The sequence below is a fragment of the Ursus arctos genome, unplaced genomic scaffold, assembly GCF_023065955.2.
Source record: "Ursus arctos isolate Adak ecotype North America unplaced genomic scaffold, UrsArc2.0 scaffold_8, whole genome shotgun sequence".
NCBI classification, from domain to species: domain Eukaryota; kingdom Metazoa; phylum Chordata; class Mammalia; order Carnivora; family Ursidae; genus Ursus; species Ursus arctos.
Window position 1 is genome coordinate 6140157 of NW_026623100.1, and position 23754 is coordinate 6163910.

Sequence of the window (23754 nt, forward strand, 5' to 3'; positions counted from 1 at the left end):
TCAATGGAAAAGTGTTAATACAGAGAGAAAGGCTGAGCTTCAAGGAAAGAGAATGCATTTCTGATAAGAATGCGGTCCCGAAAACATCAGGGGGTAGGATTCAAAGCACAGGTACAGGGATTAGTTTCAGACAGGAGGAAAGATCTTCACCCACCCTAACAGGAGGCACAAAGAGCAGGGTGTGTGCTGGTCCAGGTGATGGGGTCTCTTTGGTGGGGTGATGTGGGAAAATCCTATTATCTGGTTGCTTCTATCATTTCTGTAAAATACAAAATGAAGACAGCTGTTAAAAGTAAGTGTCAAAGATAACATCTGGGGGGAAAAGATTTTACCTTTGCCCCCAAAGAGGACTGGCCTTTGCTGTTGCCTTCTGGGAAGTGATGTCTCTCCAAACTCTCGCAATATCACGCCTGACAGGAGTGCCTTTGTTTGTCTGGGGGCCTTGAGTCACCCTGGATAGTCTAATCATATGATTTAGAGTAGGAGCTGGCAATATCAGAAAGACTACCAATTTGATTTAGGAGAGGCTTTGATTTGGGTTATATGACATCAGTCATCCTGGAGACTGAGGTCAACCACATGGCTAATCAATCAGTCAGTCATGCCTGTGTGATGGAGCCCTGATCAAAGCTCTGGATTCAGAGACTCGGGTGAGTTTCCCTGGTTGTCAGGGCTCCGTGAACATTATCACACATTAATGCAGGGAAAGCAAAGTGTCCCGACTCCATAGGAAGAGAACCATGGAAGCCCTGCGTTCAGTATTTCCCTAGGCTCTGCCCTCTGCAATCCTTCTGTTGGCTGATTTTAACTGGTATCTCTTTATCCTACAGTAAAACACAGCCATGAGTAGAAACTGTTCGTGAGCTCCATGAGCCCTTCTAGTGAATTATCAGTAAACTCTTGGAACTTGAAATTGGTGTCAGAAGTGAGAGTGGTTTTGGGTGGACTATGTTTCTTCCAACTGTACAGTTGGCCAAAACGCTTGGGCGTTTGTTTGGGGCGTCATTGGGCTCAGGAGAATAGAGAAGACAGAAAGTACTGGTCCTGTTACCCAACTTTTCTGGACTCATGCTGCCTGTACTCCAACAGGGATTCTGTCTGTTTCCCAAACAGGTTTCCAGTCCCCCGCACATCACCTGAGTCCCCTATAGCCTATAATTTGTTCCCTATTTTGTTGAAGATAGCCATAAGCCAGAGTTAATTTCTGTGACCTGCAAACAAGAACCCTAAAATGGTTTCTTGTTACATCCACAAGCCACATATTACATTTCATTAAGTTTAAAAGTTTCAATTATAACATTTTTCCTTTTTAAGTGTAGTCCATGCACACAAGCCGTTAGCATCTACTTTAACTGAAACTCTGTTTCCTGAGTCTCCATAGGACATTATATTATTTATCAACCTTTGGATTAGGCTTGCTGACTGTCCTCATTCTTTGAAAGCGTGCCTCCTCGCCCACTTTTATTTCCCCTCACACTTTGTTATAGAACATCTGTGCCTTCGGGGCACCTGGGTGGCGCAGTCGTTAAAGCGTCTGCCTTCGGCTCAGGGCGTGATCCAGGCGTTCCGGGATCGAGTCCCACATCAGGCTCCTCCGCTGGGAGCCTGTTTCTTCCTCTCCCACTCCCCCTGCTATGTTCCCTCTCTCGCTGGCTGTCTCTCTGTCACATAAATAAATAAAAATCTTAAAAAAAAAAAAAAAAAAAGAATATCTGTGCCTTCCTCCCTCACCCCCAACCCCGGTATTATTAATTTCAGAAGTATTGTCCTTGCAAGAACTACGACAGAGTATTTCAAATTTTAGGGTATTAAAATGACAATATTCCTTAGGTTTGGGTTATGATTTCCAAGCCATATTTAGATCGCTGTTTTTCATTAGTCCTATGCAGAAGTAACAATTTCTTAAAGTGAAGAAGACAAGGGACTTGAGTCAGGAACAAAGGAACAGACTGTACTGTTGGCTTCTAAAGAGCGTGGACTGGAATGCATTCTTCAACCCCCAGTATGCAGAACCACTGCAGATAGACAGCTGTGTGTCTAAACATTTGTGGCAAACAGAACTCAGATGGAAATGTATTTTTAAAGGAGAAAAAGGCGTCAGCATACATTCGTCCTTGGTTGTGAGAACAATGCAAGCTTATAATACAGGTCTGAGCACAAGAGAATCAGCTTGTGAAAATGATGAGTCGTTTTGTTGTTGTTGTTTTTTCCTCCATGAAATTCTTTCTACATTTGTCAGCATAGCTTCTTCCTCTTTGCCTTGTAACTTTACAGGCAGCACAACTTTTTGCTCATGAGGAAGATTCAAAAAACTTTATAGCCAACCTTGGGTTACGGGCCCAACATAGATCTTTGCTCTGGGATCTATGTGAATCTTATATACTAAGGTGGAAGGAGGGCAGGGAGAATAAGTAAGAGTCAAATTTAATAACAATGAGCCACTAATGAAAGCAACAGCCAAATTCTTGAGAGAACTTTTTAAGCACAATGATCTATTTTTACAAATTATAAAACTGGACAAGTTCCCGTTCCTTTAGCATTTATGTAATGAATATATATGCAAATATAAACACAGATGGGTTATCATGCGGCAGAGATAACATAATAGTGCCATGATTTTAAAACTAGAAAACTTCCATTCTCGATGTCAATAAATTAAATTACATTAGAAATCGTGGTTTGTTCTAAGATCAAAAAAGAGGGGCGCCTGGGTGGCTCAGTCAGTTGAGCGTCTGCCTTCACCTCAGGTCATGATCTTAAGGTCCTGGGATTGAGCCCCACATCTGCTGAGCAGAGAGCCTGCTTGTTCCTCTCTTTCTGCCTGCCGCTTCCCCCTTTTGTACTCTCTCTCTAAAATTAATAAATAAAATCTTTTTAAAAATAAGATAAAAAAGAAACTATAAAAGACAATCTCTTTCTTCTGCCTGGTATGCTTAAGATCCTGTTCAAATGCCATTGCTTTGATAAAGCCAAGTTTATGTATATTGTTATGACCAATGTACGTTCCCCTCAAACCATAAAAACTAAAAAAATATACATATGTATGTGAATATTAACATTAATTGTATTATGTTAGGACTTCGTAAGCATACTATCAAGGTGAATCTATGAATAAAAATTCTGTTCCGATTGTATACCATTTTTAAAGTTTTGGCATGTAAATACAAGTTAAAAGGCAAAAAGTACATGAGGGGAGTACATGCTTTCTCTCACACAAAAATATACAAAAAAGACTTATTATCCTTGAGATACACAAAGTAATGTCAAGTATGTTAGAATAACACTAACCATCTCCATAAAAATCGACAACATATATGAACAACTATTTTAAAAATTACGAGTACATAATAAACAGAAAAATTGGTCCCTACTGTAAAGAAATGAATTGAAACACACACATACACATGCACACACATCACTTCTCTGTCTTTAGATGAATGAAGCCTACAAAGAATGGTGATCCTGGGGAAGAGTATGGGAAAAGCAGCAGGCCAGTCCCTTGATGAGGATATTATAGGGCAATTTGACAATGTATATGATGAAACATTTTAAGTACATACTCTGCAATTCTACCTTTGGGATAAAATGTGACAAGGGCACAGGCAAAACAAGAATTAGACTCTTAGGTATAGAGAACAAAGAGATATTTACCAGAGGGGAGGTGGGGATGGGTGAAACAGGCGATGGGGATTAAGGAGTGCAGCTGTCGTGATGAACGCCGTGTGATGTATGGAAGTGCTGAATCACTATATTGTACACCTGAAACTAATATTACATCGTATGTTAAATAACTGGCATTTGAGTAAGAACCTAAAATAAAAATGTGACAAGGGCACAATGATGTAGGACAAGAATATCTATTACAGAATTGCTTACATATACTTGCCCCAAAACATTAGACTGATTAATTAATTATGATAAATCCATATGCTGCACTATTAAGAATGATGATGTGGACAGTCATTTATTAATATTTGTGATATGTTGCTAAATGCAAAATATGCAAAACCATATTGGTAGAAATAAAGACAGCACTTAAACATAAACCTTACAAGGATGAAGTAAAATGTGGCCAACAGTTGGCATTGGTGAGATGGCCCATAAATCGGTGATTTTTTTCATATCATCTAATCGTGATATAATGAGCATGCATGACTTCAGCAATCTAAAAATACAATTTACTAAATATTATCTCTCAAATACAGTTAGAAATAAATTAGAAAGTAAATTGATTTATAAAGATATTGACAACGGCAAGGAAGTGGTGGATAATAGGTAAGCAAATAAATTATGCTACCTCCTTATAATGAAATGTAAGGTAGCTATTAATTAATTTAGTTATAATATGGGAAGTTCTGCATTATAATGTTACAATTTATTTATTTATTTATTTATTTTTAAAGATTTTATTTATTTATTTGACAGAGAGAGAGACAGCCAGCGAGAGAGGGAACACAAGCAGGGGGAGTGGGAGAGGAAGAAGCAGGCTCATAGCAGAGGAGCCTGACGTGGGGCTCGATCCCAGAACGCCGGGATCACGCCCTGAGCCGAAGGCAGACGCTTAACGACTGAGCCACCCATGCGCCCCATATAATGTTACAATTTAAAGTCAGATATCAAAATTGTATATTCTTTATGATCTCAACTGTGGAATTTTTTTTTTTTTCAAAGGAAGACTGGAAGGAAATACCAAGATTTTCAGTGATTGTCCATGTGGTAATAAAAATAATACTTATTGTATTCTTTCCAGTTTCTTGCACCATTTTAATTTTTTTTGTTGTAATCTTTTGTGTTGTAATTTTTTACTGTTGTAATCTTTTCAACATTTCATCAATCATTAAAACAAATGGACTGATATTAACAACAAAGAGCATAGGCTTCACACTTGCAGGGAAGGGAGATTTTCATTTTACTTCTCCATTAATCCATCTGGATAAAGATGATTGTGATAATGCCTGAACGGCAATGACAATGAGAAACATGAGGAAGATCTCCTCTACTATGTACTTAATGATTATTTGGTGTTTGGTTTAAGCTAAAACTAAAGCTAAGCTTTAAAATAGATGTCTCCATATACGTGATGCATACATAAATACATACATAAGTCAATTCTTGAAAAGTACATAAAGTTTCACTTACACAAGATAAGTCCTGTGCAACGTCATGCCCATAGCTAATATTATATGAAGTGTAATACTGTAGACTTAAAATTTTGTTAAGATGATAGATCTCACGCTCAGTGTTCTTACCACAATGAAGTTAAATGTACACAAGTTAGTTGTATTAGAATAAATGAATAACTTTCATCTTTTACAAAAACAAAAGTTATATATATATATAGAGAGAGAGAGAGAGAGAGAATATATATGGAATCCTAATTCTCCTCCAATTTTCTTCACAAAAACACAAATGTGTTCATATATACAGAAGAACAAAAGCTCTGGCCAAAAACAAAATAAATTTGAATTATCAACTTTTTTTTTTTTTTGCATTATCAGAACTGTGCACCTGTTCACTTAGAAAAGGAAGCCGTATGCCTTGACGCTTTGACATTGTATGCGAAACATACCCAGTTTTCTCTTTTCTTTTCTGAATTCCATGATTACTCTGGAGTCCTTCACATTCTTCCCAATATCTTGAAGACCATTCTACTATAGACCTTCATGGCCACAGTCCTAAACATCATAGTCTAGACATCAGTATACTTTGTAACATAAAATATGCATTTGATTTTTTTGATTATTAAAATTATGTATGTTGAAATTTTGGAAAATTAGGGTGAATTTGAGAAGTACAAGAAGACTAAAAATTTCCCGTAATTTCTATACTTATAGATAAATAATATTAACTTTGAGTTGCATTTCCTTCAAGTCTGTTTGTGTATGTGTGCATGTATACATGTATACACCTGTTATATGTATATATAAAATACACTATGATGTTACATTATGCTCTTTCTGTATAAACCTTTCTCAAAAATCTCAACTCTCGATCACTTTCTAGATTAAGCACTTTCTAGATTCAGCTTTGTATTCAAGAATTCTCCTTTGTGCGTCTCCATGTGTATCTTTCCGGTTCATTTTTCAATAATGCTCTGGATTCAAACTGCATTAGTTCAAATCCCTAGTCCTACAGCTTAGGAATTGTATGGCTTTAGGTGGGTGGATTAACCTCAGATTCTTCATCTATAAAATGGTTATAACAATAATTATTATTTTAGAAGATCATCTTGAGATTAAATTATATAGCATGTGGTTCATGATAATCAACCTAAATATTAACTATAATGATTGTCCAGCAATAGTGTATTACTCATTCTTCCCAAGTGTGGTCCATGATTTCTCATATTTCATTTTGGCTAACACGTGTGTTATTTTCCCCCACTCCATTCCCGTCTGTTAAAATCATTAGCTATCTTCAATAACTACCTCAAATAAAACTTCCTCCAAATTCCTATTCAAATGACATATTTTCAGTTTTTAAAACCATTTAACACTTTCTTATATAATTCCCCTTATTGCATGAATATTCTGTCTGGTGCTATGGTGATATATGAATTACTTATTCCTTTATTGAATTTAAATATTTTAAGTGTAAGAACCAACTTATACATATTTTTAACCCTCTCAGAGTCTAGCACATTTATTTGGAACATAATAATAAGTTAAATGGAATCACAATTTAAAGATTGTGTCTGAAAGAATTCTTAAGAGCATTTGATGGTAAGCGTTTTTAGGCTTTTCTAACTAGGTAACCTAGTCCAAATGTCCCTCCATTCATTATATTCACATCCGTTCATTGGACAAGAGTGTACTGAGCTTCTATCATGTTCTACTCTGGAGAAACATTGGACAAGATAGGCACCGTCTCGGCTCGCAGGGAGCAAGTAGTCTCATGAGGGAAGAAAGACAATAAAGATGTAGACAAACAATGAGATAATTCTAGTGCAAAGAGAACCAGCTCAGATACAGTGTGAGAACCTAATTAGGGAAAGTCCATTTAGGTCAGTAGCGGGAGGTGGCCCCTCCAAGAGGACATCTGGAAGAAAAGAAGCCAGCTCTACTAAATTCTAGGGGAGTTGTACTCTAGGCACAGAAAACAGCTTGTGCAGAGAAGGCACCTGGACAGGAGACAGTTTGGCCTTTTCCAGAAACAGCAAGAAAGCCAAATGTGGCTAGAAGACGGCGAACCGAAGGAATGGATTGGAGTAAGAGACATTGGAAAAGTAGACACAAGCTTGTTCCTGCAGACCTTTAAATAATATTTGTTTTTATAGATTTTATTACTGGGGCAATGAGAACGCCCCGGCGGAGAGTGATATCATACTTTAGGTTTGGCCAAACCAAAAGGAGGCACCAGCAGGAGTCTGGAGAGTGAAAGGAATAAATATTCCTGCCCTACTTCCTTGGCCCAGCAGGGTCTGGTGGTGACTGCCCTTAATCTGACGGTGCTTGCGTGGTTCCCCTCGTCCTTGGGTCAGCTTTCCCTGGGTTCTAAGCACATGGCTTCCTCCTCAGGAACCTCCAAGCCGAAGCCCACTAATGGCGACCCGCCATTGTTCATCCCAGAGTGCTTCACTCTTCCTTGTTCCCTCTGCTCCGCTCACATCTCTGCAAAATGGCCTTCATGAGCACCTGTTTGGTTACACTCTCCAAGGCAGCTCTTTCTGCTGGAACACTGCCTGAGATGGATGTTGTGCAATAGTGCCAGGCGTGCGAGAGTGGGAGGTTCCTTGTGGGGCTACATTCCTCGAAAGGCTAAATCCATGAGGCCCTTTCCTCGTCTGGTACACCCAAAAATGAAGCTGGCAGGAGCTACATCTATTCTTTCCATCTCTGAATACTCTTGAGATAATACTTTAAAGGGGTACATTAGGAAGCCTGTCTGTCTATGTAGGAAGTCCGTGGCTGTCTCCATCAAAACTCTGAGTTAGGCTGGTGTATCTTAGCCGCTGAGCTCCGCTATGAATCACACAAGGAATCTCCACCCCACCCGCCCTGGCAGAGACAGGTCCTAGGCCCTAGTGACTCTGAGGCTGAATTTCCTGCTACCTCAGCTCAGCAAGGAGCCGATTCTCAGATTTGGTTTTTAACACATACGTAAAAAAGAGGCCACGATTTTATGAATGGCAGTAAGATGGCGGACGTCATTCTGAATTTAGTCTAAACCGTGTCTTGAAGAACAACAGAGAGCAGTTTTTCACATCTATTTCTTTCAGAATCCTTAATCTTATGCTCCCCACACATTCTCTTCTAGGAATGCTCAAAAATTTCTTATAGTTACTCACAAATAAATATGAAGATTTAGTGAAGAAAATGTACTGTTTATAAATGAGTATTTCCCAACATAAACTTGACGGCTACTTGCTGTCACACACAACTGAGATGAAGAACAAGGACTGGGGGCAAGTCTCCATGCAAGGTCTGATGGGTGATGTAGCGTCATCCTTGATCCATTGGCATTGTCTAGAAGTCACACAGGTAGGCTAGGGAAAGAGCATTCTAACAGAAGCTTAGCCAATTAAGACCATAAAGTGGTCAGAGCATGAGTAAGTTTCAGCCTTCATTAAGAAAGGAAAGAAAGGGGCCCCTGGGTGGCTCAGTCAGTTGAGTATTTGCCTTCGGCTCAGGTCGCGATCTCAGGGTCCTGAGACTGAGCCGCACATCGGCTCCCTGCTCAGCGGGGAGTCTGCTTCTCCTCCTCCCTCTGCCCCCCACTCATGCTTGCTCTCTCTCTCTCTGTCTCTCTTCAGCTTGTTTGCTCGTTCTTTCTGTCTTGAATAACGTTAGAACCTCATTAACATTTGGATATTTTTTGAATGCACTGCGCATGTAAGGAGCTTAATTCCCTCACGGAATATATAGATACGTTACTTAGATCAAGGACACTTCAGCCTTTTCCTTCCCAGTCTGGAGATTTATGGCAGATAAGCAGGGAACGCTTTTCTGTTTCAGTTGTCTTTCATTGTTACATTCATCCTGGCCCTTCACTGTCAAAATGTATCTTTGCGGCAACAGAAAAGGCATTTGATAGTATTTGACGCCATTTCAACTTTACTTTTTCTTAAATTCGTTGCTGCTTTTACCTTCCAGACATGTTAACATTTCTGCTATGAAAATGGTCCCTATAGGTTTCAAAATCCCCAAGAGAACACAACTTCACGTATAAATACTCCTTTCTGTTTTGTTTTTTAGAGCTTACTCCTTTTCATATGTATATACAACATAACCATTGTAGCGTGATTTATACGTGTTCTTCCCAGGTCCCCAAACCCAACACATTCTGCTGTAGTTTAAAACCAAACTCTTTCCCGTTTCGGAGCATTGCACTCACTTTCAAGTCATATCATTTACCTACCTGCGTGCTCTGAGAAAAAGAAATGGTAAATTTTTGTTTTCAGAAATCCAAATGCACTGGAGATTAAGGATATTTGCTAGATATCACATATTCTTTATTAATCCATGGCAAACATATCTTCTGATTCATTTTTTTATTCTTAAAATTTCTTTTTTTTTTAAAAGATTTTATTTATTTATTTGACAGAGAGAGAGACAGCCAGCGAGAGAGGGAACACAAGCAGGGGGAGTGGGAGAGGAAGAAGCAGGCTCACAGCAGAGGAGCCTGATGTGGGGCTCGAACCCAGAACGCTGGGATCACGCCCTGAGCCGAAGGCAGACGCTTAACCGCTGTGCCACCCAGGCGCCCCTATTCTTAAAATTTCTAATATAGCTCGCTAAGTATTCAATTGCTCATGTATACATGTATGTATATGAGGACACGTATGTATGTATGTATACATAGATAGTGGTACCTTCCTCTCTACCGTGTTTGAAGTAGAATTCGAGGTCTTTACGTAAACCATTTAACTATACATTCCATTTACCTATTTAGAAAATATGAGGGGGGCTGGAGCACCTAGCTTGTTCAGTCAGTAGAGCGTGCAACTCTTGATCTCAGGGTTGTGAGTTCGAGCCCCAGTTTGGGCATGGGGCCTACTTAAAAAAAAGAAAGAAAGAAGAAAGAAAGAAAGAAAAAGAAAGAAAGAAAGAAAGAAAGAAAGAAAGAAAGAAAGAAAGAAAGAAAGAATAGGTAATACCTATGAAAGATGGAAATATTATGAAATAATGGTAGGTTTGGGGCACCTGGGTGGCTCCATCGGTTGAGCGTCTGACTTCGGCTCAGGTCATGATCCCAAGGTCCTGGGATCCATCGAGCCCTGCACCAGCAGCAGGCTCCTTGCTCAGCAGGGAGTCTGCTTCTCCCTCTCAATCTGACCCTACCCCCTGGTCATGTTCTCGCTCCTTCTCTCTCTCAAATAACAAAATCATCATAATAATGGTAGGTTTGCAACACTGATGAATTCTGTAAGAGTTAAGTCCTAAAAGTGCGGGGGAAATATTTTCTACTCCCAGGGTTTCAAAGTACAAATCAGTCACTGTGCATTCCACAGTTTTCCATAGTTCCTGGATTTCACATGCTAACATTTTATATCACAACATTTACACTGCATTATTAAAATCTGGAGTTGTACTTTTGAAATATCATCCAATCTTGTCTGCTGAACTAATGAGAAATTCATTAATACTCATCACATTTGTTCAATAAAAATTAAAGAACTGTTACAAGGATTACTAGCCTGGGGATTCATTTAGTACATTCCACGGGACACTTTCTGTTTACTGCATGCTTAGTTTTTGCCAAAGAATAAAAACTTGCACATTTTGTAGGACTGATGAATGGCATGAGGGATTATGTTTTCATGGCTCTGTCAAAATTTCATTAATTTGATGCCAATGACATAGAATTTATGACAATTCTGCCTGCCGCTGGTGATGTTCACCCATCAGAGGGTTTCCAGAAACGTAACTGTGAGGCAGTGAATGGGTATAAATATAATTACATGAACTGAATTGGCTTTGAGTGAGAATATCACTTCTGAACAAAGTTAAATATCTGCATTTCAATATTTGTATCCTTTTGTGGAGATGGATTAAATGTGTTCTTTTTTTTTAAGATTTTATTTATGTATGTTAGAGAGAGAAAGACAGCAGGAGTGGGAGGGGTGGAGGGAGACGGAGAGAGAATCTCAAGCAGACTCCACTCTGAGCTCCGAGACTGATGCAGGTCTCGATCCCATAACCCTGAGATCATGACCCGAGCTGAAACCAAGAGTTGGGTGCTTAACAGGTGCACCACCCAGGCACCCCTGGTTTAAATATATTCTTTGTGGTTTAAGGACTTTACATAGAAGACGGAAGTTTAGGTTCTACGTCTGCTAATCTCCCATTGTTTCTGTCCTCAGAGTTCCCTTCAGATTGAGATTCCTTTCCACCCCCAAACCCTACAATCCACATTTTCACTATTTCAATCTGACCTCCAAAGTTAATAAGGCTATCAAGGTAAATAAGGTTATATGTATTATTCAAACCACCAATTTTCAATTATCTATAATATTTACGATTAGTAATGAACCTCAGCTATCTAGATATCTTCCACATTTTAAAAGTAACTGCACGTTTTATAAAACCTCCTGACATTGAACTCAGTAACTTGTTGGCTTTCATCTCCTTATACATTCACTGCTGCTAATCGCTAGTGAGTATATTCTAAAGAAGGAGGAGGAAAATGTTTAGAAAACCTTCCTACTAGATATTGAATCTGTGTGCCCATTAAGGGGAATTACATGTCTATTAAGAGAACATACCCCTTGACAAAACTGAGATGTCTTCATAAAGAGCTGCATTCATAGCACAGAGTCCAGGACTGGAGTGGGCATTCTTGAGGGTCCTGTACACCCCATTAAAACATTCTAGAAATTGACCATCTGGAAGTTGCTATTCCACAGCCAGCAAAATATACACACAGAGCCTTGCAGCTGTAGGAGAACTCAGGCCACTAAAAATACCATTTCAAGCATATACCTTCTATGAACCATATGAATCTTGTCCCCCCCCCCCCAATTTTGTATTGTACACATTACAAAGTAAGGTTTGATAATCAAAGAGCCAGGCTTTCTTAGCAGTTATTTACAAAAATGCTTCTTTATCATATGCATTTTCCAAAGGTATTCATTCATTTGAATAACAGGGATGAAAAGGTCACAATTACTAGAACTGAGGTTGCTACTAAGATATTTATCTTGTTACTGAATGTAACATTTTGCCTCCCTTTGGGTGAGGTTTGGAACTGTAACTTCCTGGTTTTTTTCATTCATGTGTATTGCAGACGAGCTCATCATTTCCCTTACACGTAGAGAGTTTTGTCCCCCACTACTCTACTACCAAGCGCCTGGATATAAAAGCTTTTATTTTACAGATAAACATATTTTCTTCCTACTGTTTAGGGTGAATGTCCCAAATATGCTGAGTATATAATAATATGTCAACGGTTAATGGGAAAAACTTGAGACATATTATAATGATAGAACAAACCAAGATTTTTTTTTTTTTTAAATGCGGTCACTGGTTCTTAATGGCCAAAACAGTCAATGTCTGCTTTGACCCAAGTGTCATGATGGTGGTGCTGTCATTTTCCCCTAAGAAATGAGCAGTCAACCAGTATTGCTTTTTCTTAGGATAGGACTACCATGCTTTTATTCACAGAAGAGAACATGTTAAGGATAAAAATCATCATTTTAATTAATTAAGAACCTCTTGGGTGGCATTTCTGTGCCAGGAGCAGCGGAGACACTGAATGTAGAGAAATAGAGGAAATGCAGTTGTTGGCACAGGGTTTAGCCTAGAGGAAGATTTGTCCATGAACTGAAGTTTCCGGTAAGTCTTGAATGAAGGCCAGGACTTCCTGAGGAGCGGAACTTGGGGTGTGGGCAAGCATTCCAGACAAGGGGGAATGGCCTGGGTCTGCCATGTGCGTATTTATAGTTCCTGTGCTCACTTCAGCATCGGTTTTAGAAGGGCAGGGGATTGTGACTCTTTGCTGAGTAAAGTAAATTTTGCTGAGTAAAATTAATTCAGGAAATTTCTAAATAACTGGCTGTTGCTTGGCCCTGGGTCTGCTATTCCAGTGAGTTGTGACGAAAGCTTCAAAGTGAGTGTGAAGTGGTGAATTGAAGAAAGGTAATAGGCCAGTTGGAGTGATTTTATATCCTTACAATACATGTCAGATTATCTTTCATTGCATACCAAAGGGAATGGTAAGTACAGAAAATGCGTTTCTTCATTCAGCAAATAATTGTTGGACCATTATGCATGAGGAACTGCCTTTGGGAAGTACAGCATACTTTTATTTCTTCTATAGATGGCTGATCTTATATAAGAAAACATATGGATGGTCCTTGACAGAGGTTTTGGTTGAGAAATCTCTGGTTCTGGGCAGAGCCGACATAACAGGTCAATACAAAGAGACATCTTCTACGCGATGCTTAATAAAGTGGAAGATGGACACATTTTCCATGGGCAGCCAAGGATGGAGAGAGAGTGGAGGACTAGGAAATAGAAATTCAAGGAGAAGAAAAACATGAAGAGTATCAGGAGATGGAAGAGTTCAAGAAGTTGGCAATAGAAAAAGGCCTAAAGAAAACTTTCCCCAAGGAAATCCTTATGTTGAAGAGGCCAAAGACTATTAGGTGTGTTTCATACACTTGGCTCCACTGAGGTTTGCGATCCCTCAGGCTCATTTCCCACATTCTTTTTTTTTTTTTTTTTTTAAGATTTTATTTATTTGACACACACACAGAGAGACAGCGAGAGAGGGAACACAAGCAGAGGGAGTGGGAGAGGGAGAAGCAGGTTTCCCACTGAGCAGGGAGCCCGATGCGGGGCTTAATCCCAGGATCCCGGGATCATGACCTGAGCCAAAGCCAGACGTTTAACAACTAAGCCAACCAGGCGCCCCGATTTCCCTCATTCTTCACGAAAAGTCTGACACAGAGCAGAGTGACATCTCAAGGTGCCCACACCAAGGAAAGAGGGATCTGGGCAAGAGAAGAGCTGCATGAGCCAAGAGCTACATTTTGGAGTTAGAGGACTCCGGGACATGATTTGTTACATGGTTCCATTTAGAATTTGATGTAAAATAAACATTTTTTTTTCACCATAATTATACTAAAATGAACCATGGAAGAGGGAAGAGAATATCACCTGACTTCTCCCATATCAGGACTTCTGTAAATATAATAGGAGACAAAAAGATTAATACAATAATTATTACCAGATTTGGGGGACAGGGCATTTTTAGGCTACCATTCTCACTGTTGGCCAAATGAGGAGCTTCCACTGGAAGAAGCAATTGAGAGACAAGAAGAAGAATGTGGGAGCAATGGGGACTCATCTCAGGAAGACGTGAAGAAGCAGTGACTGCGGGGGTTGAGACTGGACTCGAGCTGACCCAGTGGGTGTTTAAGAGTCAGACAAACCTCAACTGGATTCTCACTGCCCCACTACTCAGTCTAGAAAGCTCTGGCATTTCTGTTAGCGTGTCTGTGTCATTAGGGGAATTACGTGCTAACATGTCTGCAAGATTATTTTCTTAGTGTAAATAAGAACGGCAGTCACGTGATTTGGGCTGGACAGTGGACACGTGACTAAGTGAAGATCATGGCTGAAAACTACAGGTGCACTCTGGTCTAGTGTCTGAATCTGTGCAGAGCTTGTATGAAGAGCTTCTAACTAGTGAGGATGACTTGCCCAAGGGCAAAAAGAAGACCCTCAACTAGAGGGCCCGTGTTGCTGCTTGGATAATAGTCCACATGAAATTTCCATATGAACTTTGACCACGACCTTGAAACCAGCGCCTGCAGGTGCCTTAGCAAAAGCTAAAGGGGCCAAATTCATAACAGCATTGGAAGGGTTTGGACACAAACTGTGTGATCTCTGGTCCAGGTTTTTAAATGAAACTCAGAACGGGGAAGGGAATGTCCTCATCCAGCCAAAGTGGAGCTCTTACCCCTAAGGATTGAGCACGACAGAGGCCGGCCTGGGGGCTCCTTCTCATGGAGACACCTGCAGGTGAGACAGGGTGGACGTAGTCTGTTGAGGAAGGAGGGCAAGGCCAAACTGGGACTTACATTGTGCCTTCAGAGAGTTAGTGTAGGAGAGCCCCTAAAAAAGAGCAGGTGGAGATGATTAGAGCTCAGAGAGGCCCCTGTCCTGTGGATTGTTCACTCCATTGTATTTTAATATCCGCAAAGAGGATATCTGCAGAACCATGCAATAACCTGGGTCTTACCCTTCTGTACAGTCATTTTGCTGAAAGGATATCCTCATCAGTCTGTCATACACATTTTAAGTGGATTTTAAATTAGCAAATGTTGCTATTTTCACTGGAAGAGTATTAACCTTATTGTAAGAGAAAAGTCCATCGTTAACCTGAATTACAAACAAGATGTTCAAAGGTTATAGAAAGAAGCTGCCATGTTTCTGCCTAAACAAGAAGACAAAAATAAGCATTCAATATTGCCATACATCCTTCATTTAAAAATCACAACGTTCTCGTGCGATGTTATGACTTCATTTGTTTTCGCCGCACATCTCTTTTGATGACGTCACCATAGCATTGGCACCAGTCAGTGTCAGAAAAGCTGAGATTGCATCTACACTTGCAACAAAGTTTGCTTCCGTCTCTGAAGGTTAGAGTGCCTGAGCGTACCACTCTCAACTCGAGCACCAATTGATTCAATCCACAAGCAAGACGGGGCCCATCTTTGGGAGGGAAAGGAAGGGAGCGAGGCTCTAAGCACGTCGACCTCATCAGGACTCAGCGCAGTGCCGACCACGGCATGACACCTGTGTGCACGTCCACGGGCTGATGAATGGGCTGTCACCTTAGGTGTTGACTGGTGAATTATTTATACTTATAAACCGCTAAATAATTTAAAGCTGATATCTTAAATTACAGCTGAGAGTGACACGGAGAAGGCGGCCTAAAACTCCAACCAGAGAGATCCATGCCCTTGTTCTAAAGGCACTTTAGAACACAATTCCTGCTGACTGGTCTCAGCAAAGAGATCGAAAACAAAAAGTATGCCGAACTGGCATAGCATGTTCGAGAGGGTAAACTGCTTCAGCAATCAAAGAGAAGGTTGCTTTATACAAAACAAACATGGAACGACTCTGAAGGACGCTAGGATTACATAGCAAATAAAAATATTTGGCTTCTAAACGTAATCATGAAATCTAGACCCACTGTATGTTTTCAACTTTGGCTCAAGGCAGCTTACCATGCTCTGTGATACAGAAGACCTGTTATTGTCACCTGCGACTTTTGTTTTGTTTTGTTTTGTTTTCTAGAACAGCAAAGGCAGCTTAGAAAGAAAATATTAGTTAACATAGTGTGGGGGAGGGGCAGTCTATGGGGCTGCAAAGTGATCAATTCCAGACTGTTTATATTGTGAAGAACAAAAGGAAAGGGGGGGTTGAGAAGGGAAAAAGTTAAGACTCTTAGTATCTCTTGTTGCCACAAAGAAATGTCCTAAATAACCAAATAGATTGAAGAAAGTTAAAAATGGTTCTTGTGTACCGTTTAAGAACATTAAATGCGTGTTGTGTAAAGAAGAGGTGAACGTGTTTTTAGACAGCATTACCATATCGCAACGGGACTTTTCCGTTAACATAAGTGAGATTTTCCTTTTTGTTTTTTAGTTGATGAAAAAACCCCTCTGTGTGTGTGTGTGTGTGTGTGTGTGCGTGCGTGTGTGTGTGTGTGTGTGTAAGGCAGGATATCAAAGAAAAATGCAACTATCATAGGTTCCTAATTCCTCTGATCACTACCTTTCTTCACACATTTCATAAAAGTCTTATTTAAAAGTAAATACCTATATTCAGTGACTATGCCATAATTGACTTCTGTTGCTGTGTTGGCTGGCTCTGAAATTACTAGTGCCTTGCCTTGCGTCATGGATTCTTACAAAAAGCCTTTAATATATTTGCCTAAAATTGAATAGGAACACGTTCCAGAGTCTAATTCTTTCCCTGAATGAAAAGAAAAAATAAGTGAACTTAAGTGAAGTTTCTTTTTTTCTTTCCTTTTTTTTTTTTCTTTTTTAGAAAAGATACTCTACTGTAATGGCAAATAAAGAAAAAGGGTGCAAGGGACTTGGGGCTAGACAGTCTGGCGTTTGATATTGACCAGAGGCAACCCTACCCCTGTATGAGAGGATAGCCTGCCTTGTTGTTTGCCTGAACCAGCAATGCTCAATGTCACCCTCTCTCTTCCAGAAGTGAACCTTCTGGATTCTCTGTCTCCTACAATGAAATGATAATTTTGCAAGTCTGTTCCTAATTTCTCATTTAGTCTTCTTACATTTTGACTAGACACCCCCTGTCCTTTTGACTTAAGGACAGGGGTGAAATTCTGGAGTGATCAAGTTCTAAACAAGTTAATTTTCTCTCCCTCAATTTTGTAGACTTGCTTAGTGATACAATTATATTCAGTTTCCAAATTTAGGTGTAATCATCTCCTTCTTTGTAAAGGTTAATAGACACTTAAGAACACCAGCAAGTGATTGGATGGGTTTCTAAATTTGGGATACAGGATCAAAAAACTTGACTTAGTGCTGCTATATATACTAAAAGATTGAAATATTTACTATTTTAATAGTATACCTGCCATGTACATGCTGCCTTCCAAATTTATTTATTCAAACAAGACCACTACCACGAACTCTAGTTTCATATAATAAACTGCTTATATGACTGCATTTAACATTGTTGAGTGCTAAGTACCTAAAACTTCAGGTGTAAAAACAAAACTTTTAATATTAGACTACTTGGCTTTTCTCTCTCTCTCTTTTTTTTTTTACCATCTCAGTTAATGGGCCACTCTTTTCCTAATTCTTCATATCCCAAATTAAATCCTGTCTGAATACTATTTCTTCCGCCAAAGTTCACATCTAAGCTTTGAGTAAGTCCTATTGACTCAGCTTCAAAACATACCTATAACCTGAACTTTCTGTTAGGGCAAGATTTTCATTGCAGAATAGTCTATATAATATTCCCAAATTTCATATAAAAAATAAAATAAGCTTCTGTTTCAAACCAAATGGCCTAGACCTATTTCTTCCTGGTACTCTCTACAAAACACAACTAAAAACAGTTGAAATGACATAAGAAACAAGAATTCTGAAAGGAGGTGAGAAGAACAGGCTTGGGAGACTAGGACTAGAGAGGGAGTGTAATCTCTAGAGAGGAGATGACTCATGCCCAGTATTCCTGACTACTGACCCAGCAGAAGGAGGCAGTACACGTTAGCTCCTTCCCTTCTTGGCTTGAACAATGTCAGATGAGCTAACATCCCAACAGCAAGGGAGAATGCTCTTCTTCCCCATGGAGCCAGAGACTCCCTTCTCCACAGAGAGGTCTGAATTTGGAACACAAGATCTACCAGGGAGATTCAGCCACAACAAGAAGACTAGCCAAGAAAGGACCTTTGTGCCCAGGGGACTGAGATTCCCGTCTGCTACCTAGAGACACCAGAGGCGTGGGGACAAAAAAACTGATAAGCAACACTCTTTGTCCTTCATAGGTAGGGGATTCTGTGAACAAGTGCCCTCTTGGGGAAGCCTCTTTGTCCTCATGAGCTTGAGTCTACTGTCCTCCACCAGGAAACATCTGAACTGGTAGACAGAGCCACATGAGCTCCCTGTCTTGAAAAGCCTCTTTGTCCAGACAGGCCTGACTCCCTTCCCCACTGAGAGACACTTAGCCAACCTGGCAGGGAAACCCTGCAGTCTTCTCCCTCACATAGCACCAGCTGGAGCGAGTGGAAGCCCTTACCAGATAAACCAAGCAAACCAAAATAAAACCATAAATATACTGAGGATTAAATTGTCATGGGAAATCCAGCCCCCAAAAGTGTGAACTGAACTCCCCGTTGTTGGGATTATCTGACAAGATTCTTAAAGCAGCAATCAGAAAAATGTCTCAACTAGTGACTTCAAATTATCTTGAAACAAAAGAAAAATAGAAAATCTCAGGAAATAAATAGAAATTAGAGAAGAGAGCCAACTATTGAACTGAAATATACAACAGCACAAAATTAAAGACAAAACAGAACATAACCCTCTCATGGGTCCAACAGTAAAATGGAGATGACAGGCAGCAGGACCAGTGAACTTGAGAACTAAGGATGGATCAATAGGATTTGCCCAATCTGAACAACGGAGAGAGAGGGCATAGTAAAGTAAAAAAAAAACAAAACAAAACAACACACACACACACACACACACACACACACACACACAAAGCCTCAGGGACTTGTAAGGCAATAATGGACAACTTGAAATCTCAAAAGAAATTGAAAAAGAGAATGGGCTGAAAGAATATTTGAAGAAATAATCACTGAAAACTCTCCAAATCTGTTGAAAAATATAATTTGAGAAAAGATGAGAAAATCCCCAAAAGAATAAACACAAAGAAATCCACATCAAGATGCACAATAAAGAAATTGCCACAAGCTAAAGATGAAGAAAAAAATCCTAATGGTAGCCAAAGGGAAATGACAAATTACATATAAGAAACCAATTCTAATGACAACAAACTTCTCATTTGAAACTGTGAAGGCCAGGAGAGAATGGTACCATACTTTACTATAAGAACAAATACACTTTTTTTTTCCCCCTCAAGTGCTCATGGAATATTTATGAAGGTAGTTTATATCCTGGGCCATCAAATGACTCTCAACCAAGGGCCCCTAGCTGGCTCAGTCAGTCAGGTGTGCAACTCTTGCTCTTAGGGTCATGAGCTGAGCCCCACTGTGGGTCGGGAACCTATTTAAAAAAAAAAAGACAAAGAGAAATATCAACAAATTTAAATAAATTGAAGTCATGTCAAGGGTGTTCTCTGGTTTCAACAGACTCAAACGAGAAATCAATAACAAAAAGAGGATAATTTCTAAACACATAGAAATTAAGCAACACGCTTCTACGTAATCCACGGGTAAAAGAACAAATCTCTAAGAAATTAAAAATGCATAGATACAGAATGAAAATGAAACTGAAAATGTGCCCATCAAAATATATAGGATGCTGCTGATGCGACCCTGAGAGGAAAAATCATAATATTAATCACAAATATTAATTCGTGATCATTAATTTGATGTGTCATCTGGGAGGATGTTTTTGGATGAGATTGATTTTTAAATCAGTGAACACTGAGTAAGCAGATTGCCCTCTGTAATGTAAGAAGGACTCACCCAACCAGTTCGAGGCCTGAGTAGAATAAAAAAACTGCCTTCCTGGAGCAGAAGAAAATTCTTCAGAACACAGGCCTCCTTTAGACTTCATTTGTCCTATTGACTTTTCTGAGTCTCAAGCCTGCGGGCCCACATTCAGATTGTGGAGTTCATAGCCTTCCTAATTGTGTGAGCTAATTTCTTGTAAGAAAGCTCTCTCTCTTTTCTCTATTTCTTAAATATGTTTGATGACCCAGAGTGAGGAAACTACAAACTGACATCGATCATAAATGTACATGTAAGACTTCCAAAAGTATGTTAGCAAAATACATCCAATAATGTATACAAATAATTATGACCAAGGGGATTTATTTATTTATTTCACATATGCAAAACTAGTTTAATATTAAAACGTCAGTTTACTCTACTAAATCAAAAATCTAAACAAGAAAAAACATTTATTTGGGGTGCATGGGTGATGCAGTCAAACATCCAACCTTGGTTTCAGCTCAGGTTATGATCTCAGGGTCGTGAGATCGAGCCCCGCCTGGACCTCACACTCAGTACGGAGTCTGCTTAAGACCCTCCTTCTCCCTCTGCCCCTTCCCTCTGCTCTCTCCCTCTCTCTCTCTAAAATAAATAAATCTTTAGAAAGAAAAGAAAAAAACACATTGATTTTTGCAGAAAAGTGTTTGAATCCAATACCTAACATTATTTAAAAAAAAAAAAAATCCCAGTGAGTAAGAAATAGAGAGGAATTGCCTCAATTTGATAAAGAACATTAACAAAAAACTTACAGCTCACATCATAGTAAATGGAAGAAAGACTGCGTTATTTCTCCATAAGATCAAGAAGAGGCAAGGATGTCTGCGTTAACCACTTTCATTGGAAAGTTATGGCTATTGCAATAGGTCAAGAAAAAAAATAAAAGGCATACATATTAAAAATAAAGAAATAATACTGTCTGTAGTTGCAGGTGACATGATTATCTGCATGGAAAATCCCAAGGAATCTGATTCAAAAGTTCCTAGAACTGATAAGCGGATTCAACAGGGTTATGAAACACAAGTACGGTGTATACAAATCAGTGGTATTTCTATCTACACAGAGCGAACCTACAAAAACAATTACAAACACAATGCCATTTTCAATTGCTCCAAAGAAAATGAAATATTAAGGGACGTAGCTAAAGCAAGCAGAGAATTTATATGCTGAAAATTACAAAATGCTGATGAAAGAAATCAAAAAAGACTTAAATAAGTGAAGAGCTATACCTTGCTCATGGACTGTAAGGATCAACCTATGGAAGGTGCTAATTCTCCATATGTGTATATAAATGTGAAATCCTATCAAAGTGTTTTCTTAAAGATTATTTATTTATTTATTTATTTATTTGACAGAGAAAGAGAGCAGCAGAGAGAAGGAGAAGCAGACTCCCCACTGAGCAGGGACCTCGATGTGGGACTCAATCCCAGGATCCTGGGATCATGAACTGAGCTGACGGCAGGTGCTTAACCAACTGAGCCACCCACGTGACCCCCATCAAAGTATTAATGTAGACAGAAAATCTTTTTTTTTTTTTTTGTAAAGATGTTATTTATTTATTTGAGAGAGAGCATAAGTGGGGATGAAGGGCAGAGGGAGAAGAAGAAAGGGATACCCTGTTGGGTGGGGATTCTGATGCGGGGCTCCATCCCAGGACCCTGGGATCATGACCTGAGCCAAAGGCAGACACTTAACTGACTGAGCCACCCAGGTGCCCATTTTTATAAAAAATCTTATTATAAAATCTATGTGCAAAGCACTGGCTCTAGAATAGCTAAAACGACTTTGATAAATTAACATAAAGTACTAGCAATTCCTCTACTTCCTATCAAAGCTTATCATATAGCTATGGGAATCAAGACAGTGTAGTACAGGAGAGAGCTACACATGGAGGTCAATGTAATCAAATAGAGGCCCAGAAACTGACCCATACAAAAATGCTGTACTGATTTTTTTAAGAAAAACACAAAAGGAATTTGGTGAAGGATGAAGAGCTTTTTCAACAAATCATGCTGGAGCTGTTGGATGTCCCTAGGGAGAAAAAAATTAACTTTCATTGAAACCTCACATCTTATACCAAAAAAAAAAAAAAAAAACAAAACTAACTCAAAGTACATTAGTGGTTTTAATGTAAATGTAAAACTATAAAACTTTTAGAAAAAAGCAACATAAAGGGAAGTCATTGGGATCTAAGACAAAGCAAGGAGCTCATAGATGACACTAAGAGCACAATCCATAAAAGGAACAGTTGATAAATTAAATCTTATCAAACATTTTTTTTCCATACCAAAGGCCCATAAAGAGGATAAAAAGACAAGCTACAGACGGAGAAAATATTTGCAAACCACATAGATAACATAGAATTAGTATATAGAAGATATTAAACATTGTCATAACTCAACATTAAAAAACAAGCCTGCCTACTGGAAAATGGGTGAAAGGCATGAAGAGACACTTAATGAGGAGAATATACAGATGGCAAGTCAGCACATTAAAAGATGTTTGATAATCAGTCATCAGGAAACACAAGTTAAAATCATAACAGGATGTTACTAGGTAAGTATCAGAATGGTTAAATAAAACAGACAAAAACTGCAACATCAAATACTGGCGAAGATGTAGTGAAACTGGATCACTCATCATACATGGCTGGTAAGAAAGTAAATGGTACAGCTACTCTGGAAAACAGTTTTGCAGTTTCTTATAAAACTCAAGATACAATTATCACACAGCACAGCAATTGTGCTTGAGGCCATTTGACCAGAAAAATGAAAACCTACATTTTACAAATCTTCATATCACCTTTATTCATGAGAGCCAAAAACTAGTAAGAAAACAGATGTCCTTCAAAAGATGAATGGTTAAATAAGCTGTGATACATACATATCATAGAATACTACACAGTGATAAAAAGGAACAAGCTATCTGCTACAACTCGGTACATTTTCAGGGAAATGTGGTGCATGACATAAACCCAATCCCATGCTGTGTGACACTACTTATTTAAGATTTTGAAAGGACAAAATTTTAGGTATAAGTGGGTGGGGGCCCAGTGTGACCCTATGCAGGTTGGGCAACTGTGCATAGGTAGTGAAATGGAGGGAAAGGAAAGTTCTGATGGTCCTAAAGACAGCCCAAGATAGAGACTGCCATCAGAAAGTCACCTCCAAAAGGAAAGAACCCGTCTCTGAGCTGCATCGTCAGCAAGTTGAACCAAAAAACCCAGAGAAACGAGGAGGGGTATTTTTTGGCTCCAAAATACAGGGAAGTTAAAAACAGACCATGGAGCTCTCCTAAGGGGTCACAGGAGGAGCAATGATAGTTGGGGTGATTCTCAAAGACCTCAAAAATACCCACATTAAAAAAAAGAAGAAAAGAAAGAAAACCTGTCCTGTGGAGAACATCAAAGCCCCACCAAGATGAAGGTGGGTAAAATAAATGCGGAAAGTGGAATTTATATTGGGCAAGGCTGAAAGACAAGACAGAGAAGGTTCATTTACTGAAGGTAGGGATAGCAGCAGCTCAGAATACTGGAGGTGGAAAACAGAAAAAGTCATTTTGCAAAAAGAAATGGAGATGCCA